Raw genomic sequence first — 11,536 nt, 5'->3', positions numbered from 1 at the left:
AGAGGTAATTTGTTTCCTTATAAGCAACATATTTTTAATTGATTTCAGTCGCCGTCGGGGTTGCCTCCCACCATTTAAACATGCTTGACACACAGAAATCAAAGCAGCACATTACCACATCAAAAGAGCCACTGCCCTCTTGCCATTCCTATGAATGAACCTCCATTTTATGGAGGCGAAGCATTTTGAAAAATGCTAATGAACCATCCTCAGTGGCATGTCCATGTAAGAGACATTTCTGGGAGGCCGTTGGGGGGAGGGGGGGGGGGGGCGGGGTAGATGAACATCTACGAGCTCAGATCAGGGTGAACGGTGCTTTTCCCTTCCTCCTGTGAACGAGTTTTGGGTTGCATATATATATAAGGAAACAAGAACATGGCGGCACTCCCTTGCAGAGTCTGGCTTCCAGTCCCGGCTGCGCCGTCTCTTCTGAAGAGTGGTGGTTGTGCAGAAACACGGCGTCCTGTCAGAACAGCAGATAGGGGGAGGTGGGTCAGCTCCGCTCCACGGTCTGACTGTGAAGAGAACGGAAGAGAGTTTCACCGTTCGGGGTGAGAGACAGCTCTGGTCTTGCTCCTGCTCAGACCTTCTCCCCACGACAAATACCGCCGCCGCCGCCGCCGACGTGACAGATGGAGCGCTACACACACTACAGCCCTCACGTCCTGTCACCCCCCGCAAGTGCACTTGTTAAGTTAGGAAGAACCTTTGCACGCTTTGCACGCTGTGTACTTGCGAGTGTACGTGTTTGTGTCTAGACCCAGTGTCAGACCGAGACGTATTAATAGAGGAAGGATTCATACTGTCTGTGTTAGACAATATGAATGTTTTAATCCCGACACGGTCGTCGTGGAAGAAGGAGGCGTATCGGAGATCAATGCAACACGATGAGACCGGATTAGTTTTAATAAGAGGTTGAAATGTAACCTTTTCAAGACACTGAAGAGTGAGGGAAGAACTTTCTAGCGGTCTGACATGGATGTCTGTTGGTTCCAGTGCACTACGTAGGTTTGTTTGATGTTCCGTCTATTACCAACACGGTGTATTCCTTCCAGAATGATCCATCCATCAGCTGAGATCTCTCCTCCGGGGCGACTTTGCGTGTTCCTGGACAGGGGGAGAGACGGGGAGTACGGCAGTGGAGGAGATGGCTGCCCGTAAAACATACCTACAATCAGAACATGCCAAACATCTTCTGCAGAAATAAAACACCTCTTCATCCTCGTTTCCAACCCCCAGACAAAGGCTTCTCCATCTGCCGTGAACAGACATCTTGAGGTTGTTCTGCTCTAAATAAAACATGGCTTTTCTGTGAGAGGAGATTATACCGAGAAAAGTACTTGTTGACAACATAAATAACCTATTTGTGTCTGGCACGGCGTTGCAGAAAGCGATATGGCGCGGAGACAAAGTGACGTTGTAAATCACTCATCGCCCGCGCTGTACTGCCAGCCCCCGCATCAGCCGGGCTATTGAAATGATGTAACGCAAACACACAGGCAGACGGGACCTGACACCTGGGCAGGTGAGGTCATCTCCCGCCAGCGCCACCATTACGGACCAAGCATTGGGTCTCGCCTTGGGTCTCATCTTATCTGTGACTCAGCGGGGGATGGGGGAACAGGACGGGGGGGAGGGACATAGAGACGAGGGGTAGGGATCTATCCCCCCCCCCCCCCCCCCCCACCACTGATCCAGTGTGACAGGTCTACCTGCAATGTTAACCAGCCTCTGAGGGAAAGACAGACTGGTCTCCCTGCAATGTTAACCAGCCTCTGAGAGACAGACAGACAGAATGACAGGTCTATCTGCAATGTTAACCAGCCTCTGATAGACAGAAGTACCTGAATGACTTATTGTTGTGTGTTTGTGCATGAAATGTCAGCCAATATGCTGGCGTGTGTGTGTGTGTGTGTGTGTGTGTGTGTGTGTGTGTGTGTGTGTGTGTGTGTGTGCATGGTTAAATATAAGTGGTGCAGGCGCTCAGCAGAACTACAGTGTTTGTCAGCTAATTAGCGACAGGAGCGAGAGCGACGGCACAGCGGAGGGGGAGCGACGTGACAGGAGGAGCTGTTGGGATTTGATGGACGCAGTCGAGCATTGTTGCCTCTGACGGGTATGTGCGCGTGTGTGTATGTGTGTGTGTCTGTATGTGAGTGTGTGTGTGTGTGTGTGTGTGTGTGTGTGTGTGTGTGTGTGTGTGCGTGTGTGCGTGTGTTTGCGTGTGTGCGTGTGTGTGTTTGTGCAGTTAGTCTCTGGGTGGTGTGTGTGTGTGTGTGTGTGCACATGCGTGTGTGTGTGTGTGTGTGTGTGTGTGTGTGTGCCTGTGTGTGTGTGTGCATGCGTGTGTGTGTTTGTGTGTATGTGCAGTCAGTCTCTGGGTGGTGTGTGTGTGGGCAATAAGTCTCTGGGTGGTGTGTTAGTGTGTGTGTGTACAGTCAGCCTCTGGGTGGTGTGTGTGTGTGGGCAGTAAGTCTCTGGGTGGTGTGTGTGTGTGTGTGTTTGTGTGTGAATGTGTATGTGAGTTTGTTTGTCTGTGTGTGTGTGTGTGTGTGTGTTTGTGTGTGTGCAGTAAGTCTCTGGCTGTGCATGTGCACGTGCATGTGTGTGTGTACATGGCTGTTCATGTGCACATGCGTGTGTTTGTGTGTGTGTGTGCTGTCAGTCTCTGAATGGTGTGTGTGTGTGTGTGCGTGTGTGTGCAGTCAGTCTCTGAGTGTTTGTCTGTGTGTGTGTGTGTGTGTGTGTGTGTGTGTGTGTGTGTGTGTGTGTGTGTGGCGGGGACTAAACGGCTGCGTCATCACCGAGCTAATGAAGCTATCATCTCCGACTGTACACGTGTCACACACAGCCGCCCAATCACAGCTGACGGCCAGCAAGACAAACAAACGCCTCAGAGCGCGGAACAGGGGGGAGGAGAGCGAGGAGTAGGACCAAAATACGTCCTTGTCTCACCTTGTCAGTGCAGCCCCAGCTCAGGCCTTCTGCACCAGTGGCCTAACTGTACTCAGGGCCGCACTGCTGCGCGCCGCTCATGGTGGTTAGGGAGCGAAAGGCCAGGCAGCGCCGGATCACCTGTGTTTGTGTGTTTGCGCGAGGCACCTCATCCGAGACATCCTATTAAAGAGAGAGCTAGCCCTGGGACGCCTAACGCGCTAGCTGCTGCTGTTGTGGTGCCGCCAAAGCATCAGTGTAAATTAAAATGTTCAATCATTTCCTACTACCGCATCCTTCCGGTGTTTCCATGACAATTTGAAGGCTAGAAGATGTTGGGGCGGAAGGGGGGGGGAGGGGATACACAAAACACCCACACAGCTCCTAAACGTGGAGAAGGAGCTGGATGGTGAGTCACACAGTGTGCTCCTGGTGGGGTGGTGGAGGCCAGTGGACCACATGGATCCGGTGGGGTGGGTGATAAATATAGAAACATGTTGTTGTCGCGACATGAGGAAAAATTTAGTTTCATGCCGCGGGAACAGAAAGTGAGGCTTTTATAGTTACATCAAATGCAAACGTGGTACAAAAAATTTGCACTCAACGATTTTGTTGTTGGATTTTTTTTTTGGTCTAAAATTAGCCAAGGCAATTCCTGTCACCAGTTTTTTTTGGCAGGCGAATAAGAGTTATTTTAACGCATCGTACACCTCAAAACTCCTGATGTTAACAAGAAAAACATTATTTTTACTAAGCACGGGGGATGAGATGGCCTGGAGGTTGGGCTTCTCATTAAATGCTGAAAACGACGATAGAAATAAACTTTATTATTCTCACGCATTCATCTTTCAAAGACGTTCAACAACAGAGTGCATTGTGGGCTTTGCCATATCGCCCTTGACATTTCTCCCATCTCTGCCGCTCTGGGATACAGGAAATAGGATTTGGGGCTGCTCTAGACGCAGATGGATAGAGACGCGTCGCTCTCAGGCGTCTGGTTGCGTCGTACTTTCAGATTGCGCCATGCCTTCACGCATGTTCCCTCACCACCACGGTGATTAGGCTATTATTATTAGGCTATATATATATATAATAATAGCCTAATAATAATAATAATAATAATAATAATAATAATAATAATAAATAAATAATAAATAAATAATAATAGTAATAATAAATAAATAAATAAATAATAATAAATGAATGAATAAATAAATAAATTAATTAATAAATAGGTCACAATGATCGACGGTTGTACCGTCACGTGGTTTCACTAATTAGGGCCCCGCTCCGTGCTAATGAGTTCACCTGCGGCGGCTCGTGCCCACTGCTCTGTGTGTGCTCTGAGTTACCTGTCTGCTGCTGCTCAGTAGGCTAAACCCAACAGGTCGGACTCCCCACCAGCTGTCTAACGTCTCCCAGCTATGGAGATGATGTTACTTAAGGAGTGTTGAACCAGAACTTGGTTTCGAGGTTTTGTGTGACTAATGACCGTTCCGGTCCTCTGTTCTCCAGGTTAACCGAGAGGTAACGAAAGCTTTTCGAAGTAAAACGGACCACCGCATCGGGTTCTGCTGTGAGTAGAACATTAATTTTTCGACCAGGCTTACTTGTTATGTTTAATGTTGCTTCTGGATGGAAATGGACATAGAGGGGTAGTATGTTTGCGTGGTCATAAGCCAGTTGGTGTGCCAGGTGGTGTGGTTAAACGTGGCGTCAATGTGCTGGTTGTGTGGGCTGATTTTAGATTTCTACAGAGTCTGATGCGTTTGCCAAATCTTTTTTTTTTTTTTTCCCCAGCCATTGATCATTTTATTAGATGGATTTTTCCTTTAAAATGTTTTTTTGTTTTGGTATTTTAATCAACATATTTAAATGTTTGTCTTCTATTCCTGCAGTAACTGATTGGAAATGATGCATGCAAGTCATAAAATATTGGGTCATTGATTTGCTAGCATATAAATCAATGACCCAATATGTTAAAATGTATTAAAATAAATCTGTTAATCTGATTAGCAGTGCTCTTTAGAGCAGTTGTCGTAGAAACTCACGGTATTGAACCTCATTCAAACGCTTGTTGCACTCCTTCAGAGGTCAAGGAGGAGGAACTGCGATTCTGTGAGTATCACAATTGAACCATGAAGAAACTGCGAACTGTAAGTCCCGATATTTCCTCTTTATGCTGGGGCATTGTTTTGGCCTCCTTGTTGGTTGAAGTGGATGGGTTTTTATTGGTACGTGGGCTAATTAAGTGTTTAGTTTGAACAAGGGGTGAATGCTGTCGTTAAAAGTGGTGCAGTATAGGTTCTAAGTGAATTTTGTGAGAATAGTAACAAATAGGGTACAGTACAGCCAAAAGATACTCCAGGCTTGTGTTCAGGTTTTCTTTTTATATGCTTCCCACTACTTTCCTGAGCTTTGCATCACAAACATCACATGTGTTTTGTCGTACTGATGAGGGTTTGGATTGAGTGATCAGAGATGCTTGCTAGGGTACCGTGCTGTCTGAAGCCTCCACTCTGTAGACGTGCCCCCCTCAGGGGAAACCAAGTGTTTAAGAGGTTGTCTTAATGTCATGTTACATGAACTGGAATGTCCTTCAAGATGGTGTCAGGGTCTCACCTAAGGAGAAACGCCCAGGGTAAGCTGTGAGGGCTCTTCCTCTCAGCTACAAGAACACAACCTGGTTCTTGCACCAGAGAACCATGGAGCACATTTCAACGTTTCCCACCATACATCTTAAAGCCGTAGCTATGGTTTCTTTACCTCCCCAGCTCGAGGAGAGCACAACTGCGGTTACGAAAAGGGTCCTTGTTGGGATCTTACCGGGATGGTGTTCTGATTTGAGAGGACCCAACTTCCAGGGCCAGCTGGCCTCCTCCATTACTCTGCAGTTCAGCCTGAGAGGCTTGCATCTGAGCTAATCGGCCTGCTACTCAGATGGGATGAGGAGGACCCTGCTGTAAAGACCTACTGGGATGTTCAATACCAACCAACTACTGGGATGTTCAATACCAACCAACTACTGGGATGTTCAATACCAACCAACTACTGGGATGTTCAATACCAACCGACTACTGGGATGTTCAATACCAACCGACTACTGGGATGTTCAATACCAACCGACTACTGGGATGTTCAATACCAACCGACTACTGGGATGTTCAATACCAACCGACTACTGGGATGTTCAATACCAACCGACTACTGGGATGTTCAATACCAACCGACTACTGGGATGTTCAATATCAACCGACTACTGGGATATTCAAGAACCAGCACCCCACCACTGGGTTGACCCTTCTCAACAGATTGCCTTCTCACCAAAAACCTTCCATCAAATTCTGCCCCTGCTCTCAGGCTCATCAAAGTGGCAGAGCATCTGAAAGGATACTCATTCAGGAAACCACTGGACAGCCAGGACATCACTTCAGGGACTTGAGTCAACCTTGTATATCAATTTCAGACACCCTGAAATATCAATTACTGCCATTGGACAGTACTCAAGAGTTTTTCAAAAAGAAAAACAAAAGTTTTTCTCAAGAGTGTTCAAAATTGGAATTTGACGACTAGTTCGACCTAACATAGTAATGTGTGAACAAGACCAGTGTTTGACCTAGCTTGGGGTTCTCATGTGGGAGTGGACAGGGTTCTTCAGGGGGGCGTGGTCAGGGTTCTGCCTGGCCTGGTTCCATGTGGTCAGGGTTCTGCCTGGCCTGGTTGTTCCATGTGGTCAGGGTTCTGCCTGGCCTGGTTCATGTGGTCAGGGTTCTGCCTGGCCTGGCTCATGTGGTCAGGGTTCTGCCTGGCCTGGCTCATGTGCTTAGGGTTCTACCTGGCCTGGCTCATGTGCTTAGGGTTATACCTGGCCTGGCTCATGTGCTTAGGGTTCTACCTGGCCGGTTGTTCTTCAGGCGGGTTTGGTCAGGGTTCTACGTGACAAGGCATACTATGTGAGTGTCATGACATTAGGGACATTAGGGATGTCACGAGAACCGATACTTTGGTACCAAGTCAATACCAAAATTCTAAAAACTTGTTTTTCTTAGTACCGTAGGTACCGAGGATGCAATTCCTCCGGACGTCACGTGGGAGGAACATGGAAGACGGCTGCAGCTGCAGCGAGTGCGACGGCTCCGCCTCGACTCGTCGATAAAAAGAATAGCAAGAGTCGTGTCTGGAAGTACTTTGCGTTTGGAGCGCTGCGCCGCGTGACTGTTTCAGACGGGACCCGTTTCAATGTTGCGCTTCTAAACACGCATGGAACAACTGCGTTCGGCATCACTTACTTGATGTTGTTTTGATTGAAGATCGGCAGGTTGTAATGGGTGTGGCGGTGAATGTGTGCGTGTGTGCTGCGAGCCTATGCAATTTCAAAGTAACAAACCAACTCAGAGCCGATGCATGCATCCAAAACTATTTGTTCAAAACCAAATAAACAAATCAAAAACAGGGTTGCTTATTCGCTTCAAATACTTTTTCTTTTCAAAACTTGGTAATTAATACGGCGCGGTACAGAGCGGTTGAAAACAATGTTGGCGTCTCCTGTGGCTGCCTTGCGCACCCGCGTTATATTACTTAATATTAGGTTGGAAGTTATGTTTTAAACCCCGCCATGCACGCAACTGTAAATGTGAGCCGCATGACTGCCTGCTTTCAGCACATATTTTTATTAATTTTTTATTACTTGAATGCTACATGCCACTGTTCTTTTTTTGTAATGTTAATAGTGGTTTATTTTTATTCATTACTTGAAGGCTACATGCCAGTGCCACTGTTTTTTGTAATGTTTAAATGTTTTTAATAAATGTATGTTGAAGTACATGGGATTTATTGTTTTGTTTTTTGGGTCCCCTTTGAATCACAAACCATCTTGGAAACATGCCAACTAGGGTTCTCTTCAAGCTATAGTTCTGCTCTCCTTCAGATGAGGATGTTAAGAAATCCTAACTGGGGCTTCAAGATCTATGAAGAGGAAGATTGAAATGTGCTCAATGGTTCTCTCCCGTAAGCGATGTGGTGTATTCTAGTCGCTGAGGAGAGCCCTCATCCTACTCATGGCATTTCTCCTTGGAGTCCCTGTCACGGTCTTGACGGATGTTCCAGGTCATGTAACTGATGTAATGACAGCCCTTTGAACACTTTGTTTCTCCGGAGGGGGCATGTCTACAGAACGGTAGACTTCAGACAGCACCGTATCCTAGCATGCATCTCTGGTCACTCAAACCACAACCGGATCAATATGGCAATGCTCATGCGATGTGGAGCGAGGAAGTGGCCAAAATACATGAGTTTGTTAGTTGGCTAGCGTAATAAGTGAATTAGTTAAATGGGGGTACTGAAATGTTTAGTCAAAATTATTTGTACATCAACCAACAGCAACAAACTACCAGATCACCTCAAGGTAAGTCTGTTGGCTGTATTTTGCAACGAGATGACCAAAGGACCACAAGATCTCCATCGTTGCTCAGCTCAAGGTGAGGTGCTGGTTACGTTACGATTCCAGTATGACAGGTTTCTGCGTTTTGTGCAGTTTGTGAACCGCTAATGCTGCAGTACTGTGTATGGTGGATGTTGCGTCAGCTGGGAGGGCAAGTGGCGGTACGATCAGGATTGGCATTTGCGTAACCTCATCTGCACCTTATTATGGCGTCTGGCAGTATGATCAATATCGGCATTTAAATAAACCTCATCACTAATGAGCGTACTCAATTAAGGTAATTTGGCAGTTCCCAATTTCTATCAGTAACCATCTGTGATATTTGGTCAATTTGTTGTACTTTAGGTAGGGCACTCTTAATATGTTAGGTTTCAAGTTATTCCACAAATCTACTTTGATAATTGCGCTCTACAACCGACTCTCACTGCTTTTCTGCGTACACATTTTCGGGTCACGTAAAAGATGCAGAGATCGGCATTTCCATACTATGGCTCTTTTAGATCTTCAACAACCCAGCAGCTGAATGTGGTTAAGTATCATTTTACTATTATAAATGACAATTGATACTGCTAGTGTAATATGTAATATCTTGGCTGTGATTAGCCCTATTAAATCCAACCGAACTTGCAGTACACGTCTGAAATGTAACTAATTGCTCACAAGCTGAACTTATAACTAGTTTATCTCAAGAAGTCTGTAACCGTGATGTCAGTGCACTTTGCTTCGGTGCTTGGGCTGAATAACTTCTCTGCTCTATAGTCTCTAGTAGACTTCAGAAACAAAAGGAAAGGTTCAATGTAAGCCTGCTTATTTACATAAAAACAAATAACATAGGTGTTCGTGAAACTCCAGCCCTTGCAGTCTTGAACCTGTATAATGCAACTGAGGTGTTCTTTTGATATAGGTTTCACATTGATGCCACCGTATTTACCCATATTCTATAACATTATGAACTTCTCAAAGGGACCTCTGCAGCATGGTCGGAGGCAGAACATGTGGAGGAACCGTTGAACCAGGCTCTCACCGGTGTAAGTGGTGTTCAATAGTGTTAATTTGCTGGATTGTGATTGGTTCAGTACCTTGATTTTTAGAGTGGTAGTTTGTCTTCCTGAGGACGGCCAACCTGTGTCTCTAGTTTGTTTCTCCTTCTTCAGACAAATGCACTTTACTGTGAGTTGCTTTGATTAAAAGTGTCTGCTAAATGCCCTCAATGTAAATGTAGTTAATGAATTAAGTTGATTAGTAGTAGTTTTTTAGTTATAGCACATAGTCTTCCAAGGTTTAATTACATATACATATTGTACAGGACAGCTGGATGGACTTAAGGCTGGTAACCATCACCTAGTCGCTCTGAAATGCTAATTGTAGAGGGTGTTTTTTTTTTCTTCCAAGCTACTCTTGCTCCTATTGCTGCTACTATAGTTTATACGTTTCTCAATGAGTCAACTTGTAAACTTAAGAAAGGTGGACATTTCCATTTCCAACATAGTGGAGAAGCTGTTGGAGAGCTGATGGAGGAGCTGTGCTTGAGGAGCCATGGTGGAGGGGAACTGAGCCATGCTGAGGCCCTGCTGGTGAAGGACATCCCTTGTTGGGGTAATGACACTCTGAGGTGATTATACCTCACTGCCACCTCAATGTAATGGAGTAGGCTGCTAGACTAGCCACTCCACTAGTCCTACATCTGTCTCTTCAGCTGTTCGTTTTGATAAGAATGATTTGAGGAAACAGTTCCTGGGTTTATGGAGCTATGAGTGAACAGGATTTATTCAATCACAATGTTGCTCTCCATGTGCAGGCTGCAGTGTCTGTGATTTCTCACAAGTTCTGAAAGTTGTCATTCTTTAAAATTAATAAAAAAAAGTGTCTACTGAGGTGCGAGAATGTATTTGTTCATATCCTGATTGTATTGCTATTAGACGATGAAGATGACCCACCAGGATCCACTCAGAGGACTACGATGTGACTGAGATCTCTGGTAGGTAAGGTAAAGGACCAGCTGTGGGTCTACATTGTGTTCTGTCATGTGATGACCAGAACTAGGCGCTTCAATTAAATATATGTCATTGAACAGCATATTCATTAACTAGATTTTTTTCTGACTTCTAAACTTCTTGATTTATAACTGAATATGCTTGTAATTTACCCCCCCCCCCCCCCCCAACCATGGCTCAAATCCCACCAGTGTTTGTTACAGACCAGGAGTCATTGGCTGAGGAGAGCTGAGGGAGGAGCCGTGCATCTGGAGAACCATGAGTCTGCCTGCCAACAAGTAGTACTGGTAAATTTGCATGAACTGAACATAGTGGACTTGTACTGGGAAACTGTTTACTACCAGACATTAGAGCAAACGACCACTGTTGCCAGACCATCAACTACCACTGTGATTGTGCCCAGACATTGAGGCCAGACCAGCCCTGTTTGTCCCCACCAGGAAGGCGGGGCAGAGGGAGGTGATGGAGGACCTGCCTTGTGGGATGTCATGGTGGGGCGAGTGACACCCAAATCCAAGGGGATGACCACTGAGGAGAGAGAGCCGAAGTAGGAGCCATGAATCTGGAAGGCGAGTCTGGTGCCGATGGAACTCCAAATGGGCAGGTTAGGGTGTTGGGCTCTCCATCAAATGGTACAGGGTTCCACCCCCGTGTTCTCAGACTACATGGAATGACACATCTGAATTCACCAAGTCTCTTTGGCTTGGAGGATCTGCTAAATAACTGAATCATTGTATCATTTTGAATCATCCATGTCATCCATCTTTTTAAGGCGCAGTGGAGTCCAGTCTGGGGCAGACACACCTGAGCTGCGTCATACCTGTATCTCTGACCACTTGGAGTCCTTTAGGTCAGTAGCCCACTGCTTTAAGATGACATGGATATTGTGTTCATTGACTACAATTGTCATAACTGTAGTCAGTCAAGTGAACAATATGCTGTTCTCCTGTCCACATTTCAGTGATCAACAAACGGGACCTCATCGTAGCTCATCGCTGGCCTGTGGATTCATCTCCTCCACACTCGCACAACGTGACTTTGGCCTGTGGATTCATCTCCTCCACACTCGCACAACGTGACTTTGGCCTGTGGATTCATCTCCTCCACACCCGCACAACGTGACTTTGTCACCATATGCTGCACGTTAGGAACCTCCTAACGTGTTCCA

The 11,536-nt window shown here is 46.1% G+C and overlaps 1 long non-coding RNA gene across 1 annotated transcript; it reads left to right on the top strand.

The window, feature by feature from the left end:
• The first annotated feature begins 10,576 nt into the window (after positions 1–10,576).
• Positions 10,577–11,536, top strand: LOC311358909. The gene is made up of 4 exons (XR_014638123.1): positions 10,577–10,655; positions 10,790–10,972; positions 11,141–11,218; positions 11,330–11,536. It is a non-coding gene; the product is annotated as an uncharacterized lncRNA (long non-coding RNA).

This window comes from Micromesistius poutassou (assembly GCF_964030765.1).
Source record: "Micromesistius poutassou genome assembly, chromosome: 14".
NCBI classification, from domain to species: domain Eukaryota; kingdom Metazoa; phylum Chordata; class Actinopteri; order Gadiformes; family Gadidae; genus Micromesistius; species Micromesistius poutassou.
This window is presented reverse-complemented; position numbering and strand designations above follow the sequence as displayed.